Here is a 3,681-nt window from a genome sequence, read left to right on the forward strand (position 1 = left end):
CGTGAGGAGGGGTGGGGGGACGTGAGGAGGGGTGGGGGGACGTGAGGAGAGGTGGGGGGATGTAAGGAGAGGTGAGGGGACGTGATGAGAGGTAGGGGGACGTGATGAGAGGTCGAGGGACATGAGGAGAGGTGAGGGGACATGAGGAGAGGTGAGGGGACGTAAGGAGGGGTGGGGGGAACGTGAGGAACGAAGCGGAAATGTCTCTCTTCCCGCGGGGCTTACCTGCTGGTAATGAAGTGATCACAACAGTGAGCGCTCTCAGTGTTTTAGAGGAAAGAGGGGCAGCTCTGTGAAGCGATAGGACACAGAACCCGATCTGGACCATGGCCGTGGAGGTTCCATAGAAGGGCCACCTGAGCTGCCACAGGTCAGTGGTGGCTCACCATGCAAAAAGGAATGGAGGGCAGGAAGGAAGGACACACGGATGGAGAAGAGACACTTTCAAGGCCTGGGGGGCAATGAGGCCCACGTGGCGGGTCCCAGTGGCCCAGAGTCTCTCGGCGGTCAGGGGCGGGGGGCAGGCGCACAGGAGGGCAGGCGCACGATCTGGGTCATGAATCCAAGAGCAACGGGAAGCTAGCGGGGAGCAGAAGCGCAAGGCTGGGGAAGAACAACATAGTTTGCTCTGCTTTCTGAAGGTGCCTCTGGCTGCAGTGTGGAGCACAGAACAGAGCGAGGCCAGAGGAGAGGATTCTGGAAGACTGGAGAGAGAAGGGGGCAGCTTGGGCCAAGGTGCCAATGGCAGTTGAGAAGTGAAAGATGCACGGAAGACAATGTCACCAGGGCTTGGTGACTTGCTGGATGCTGGGGTGGCGAAAAGGCCAAGGAGGAATCCCTGGGCCAGGGTGAGAGGTCCTGGCTGGGAAGGGGGCGAAGGCTGGAGGCCCGTCTGTGCACCCGGCGCTGGTCGGAGAGGAAGCAGGAGGAAAGGCCCTTCTGCTAGCCGGACCTTTGGGCCAGCTCAGAAAAGGGGGCCCAGCTGGAGGGATGAAGCTGGGAGTCCATATAGTCGGGCATTCATACAGACAGTGCGCATAGATTTGTGCCTGTCTCGGAATGCGGGGGGCACGGGAGAGAACGCAAGCACAGATCGCACTCTGAGGAACTGCAATGTCAAGGCGCCCGGGAGAGGAGAGCGAGCCGGCACGGTGGCAGGAGCCGCAGGAAGAGGTGGGGGGCTGGGGTGCAGAAGCCAAGGGAACCCAGTGCTTCAACAGATGGGAGCAGCAGTGTCAAAGGCAAATGTGTCACACAAAAAAGGTGCCAAACCCCAGGAGAGGCCTGGCAGCGTCTGCTCAGTGGTTCTCGGTGTGGAGGCGGGCGGAGGGCGGACCAGAGCGGCTAAGGAACGAGAAGCAGGGAGCGGGCACATGGAAGATGGCGAGCCTTTACAAACGTTTGCCTGTCGAAGGGAATGAGAGTTTGGGCAATCGCTGGAAAACGGAAGGGAACATGGGGTCAGGGGAGATTTTTTCTCTCTCCTGGGACAGGAGACTGGAGCGTGTTTGAAAGCTAAGGGCAAGAACCAGCTGGGAAGCAGCAACATGCGGGGAAGGCTTCTTGTGGTGGCCGAGAGAGTCCCATCAGACAGGAAGTGACGGCATGAGGGGGAGGTGTGAGGTCAAAGTTGAGGTTTCTGGTTTGCAACATCCTGCGCATGCCCCACAAGCAGCAGCAGCCCTACCCTGCCACTTTGGCCAACTGGGGTCTCCCTTGATGGAAAAGGAAAAAAGTGGGAGCTGGGGGTTTGCGACTGTCAGGGTGCAGGTGCGTGGGGGCCCTGAGCTCCGGAGGGCAGGGACCTGTCCTGTCCATCGCTGCATCACTGTGACTGATGGACTGGGGTCCCGGCGCCCAGGCACTTACTATCAACATGAGCAGCGCTGGGGTGATCGTTGGTCTCCATTTCACTTCTCCTCTTTTGGTGTTTCTCTAAAACACCAAAGACGAAAGAGAAGGGAATAAGCAGAGCCTAAATTCCTACATGCCTTCTTTTTCTCACTTAAAAGGAGGCTCTGGATTTTTCTTTTTCTTTTCTTTTCTTTTTTCTATGCTTCTGTACAGCCAGTTTTAAAGTTCTTGTCAATGCAAGGGACACTCAAGTTCAATGCAGGGACACTGTCATATACCCAAGAAGGCTGACGGGCGTCTTTCGATTTTTAGCTTGTTAACAGTGTTTATGCAGCTCAGCTGCCTGGTTTAAACGCTAAAATCTTCAAAATATGTATGAAAGTTATTTTTATCTAAGGAAACTATGAAATTCATGTCCTTAAAAGAAAACCGTATTCACTTGAAACAACCAAAAAAGGTAAGATTCTCTACGGTCAAGGGAGGGCGGGCATAAATAAGCAGGGAGACCAATTAGGAGGCTACTGAAATAATCCAGGCACCAGAGGATGGTGGCCTGGACTGGGGTCGTGATGGGGCGGGGGCGGTTTCGGAGAAAAGACACGATTGTGCAATCTTTTCAGGATACATTATGAAGAAAGTGTTGACAGACAGAATGTAGGAAGGAAAAAGACATTACTGGTTCCAGTAATGGGGTGGGTAAAAGTGTGGGAGGAGCGGGTGTGAGGGGCTGTCAGGGGCAAGATGCCTTAGACATCCAAGTACGAATGTGGGCAGGCTGCTGAGCACACAGGTCTGAAGTTCAGTGGAAGGTCAGGGCTGGAGATAGATAATTTTGGGGCTCACTGGCATTTAGATAGGATTTGAGTCTATGACGCTGGATGATTTCATCTAGGGAGCCAGTGTAGCTAGAACACAGACTCAAGGTCATGTTCGGCAGTGGAAAACCACATCCTCAAAAAGTCACCTGTTGGCACAAGTGTGGCAACGAAATGTTAAAGCGTTGAGGGGAACCTGTGGACAATGAACTCCAAGCTGAGCGAGCGAGGAACAAACACTGAGCGGAAATTTCAAAGAATTCCCATTTCCACGGGCTGAGAATCAGGCAACGTGGGCGCTCAGCGGTGCATGGGGGAAGGTAGACGCGAACTGTAGGCATCAGCTTCAGACCTCAAAATTGGCAAAAGCTGCAGGTGGGGGCGTGGGGGGGAAGTGGCTCCGTGCTACCAGGGGAAGACGACCCTGCCCCTTTCCTGGCGCCTGGAGGTCCAAGGGCTGGTCGGCCGCCCTGCCACCCTGCATGCCGACGCCAACGCCGACTCTTCATCAGGCGGCGCTCTGCGCAAGAAGCCAGAAGGCGGCCCCGCTACGTTACCAACTGGAGCGACAGCGTGGCTGCGCGGCCCGAGCTGGGCAGGGGCCAGGGCTGAGTGACTGGCGACACCCGAGGGCCCGGAGGCTTGAGCAGGAGGAGGACCTGGGTGGGACTGGGCAGGGCCGTTACCTGCTTCGCCCGGCTCCCGCGGCCTGGGTTCCCGCACGTCGCCCTGGAAACCGGCCCGCGAGGCCTCCTGGGACTGGCTGGGGGCGGGGGGGGGGGGGGGGGGGGGGGGGGGGGGGGGGGGGGGGGGGGCGCGCGAGCTCCGCGAGGGCCACGCGCTTGCGCACTGCCGAGCGGAGTGTAGAAAAGTCGGCCAAGTATCTTCTAGACTGCACCTGCGCGACCCGGGCTGTCGCCTTCGCCCTGGCCCTGTCTGGGGCTGGCGAGCCGGTCCCACGGCCGGCCCACCGTTCCTTCGCGATCTCATTCGCGCTCGTCCCTTTACCGGT

At 57.6% G+C, this 3,681-nt stretch overlaps 1 protein-coding gene across 3 annotated transcripts in view; it reads right to left on the bottom strand.

Moving 5' to 3' along the window:
- The window catches only part of LCA5L (lebercilin LCA5 like), a 39,650-nt gene extending 36,271 nt beyond the window's left edge, over positions 1–3,379 (bottom strand). The window contains exon 1 of one of the 3 annotated variants that reach the window (XM_029938921.1): positions 3,356–3,379. The gene's annotated coding sequence lies outside the window, so the exon portion shown is untranslated. Of the gene's footprint in view, positions 1–225; positions 273–1,869; positions 2,301–3,355 lie in introns of those variants that run through there. The other 2 variants (XM_029938922.1, XM_029938920.1) reach the window with 2 other exon arrangements.
- Between the last annotated feature and the right edge of the window lie 302 nt (positions 3,380–3,681).

Source organism: Suricata suricatta, chromosome 5 (assembly GCF_006229205.1).
Source record: "Suricata suricatta isolate VVHF042 chromosome 5, meerkat_22Aug2017_6uvM2_HiC, whole genome shotgun sequence".
In the NCBI taxonomy this organism is placed as follows: Eukaryota; Metazoa; Chordata; class Mammalia; order Carnivora; family Herpestidae; genus Suricata; species Suricata suricatta.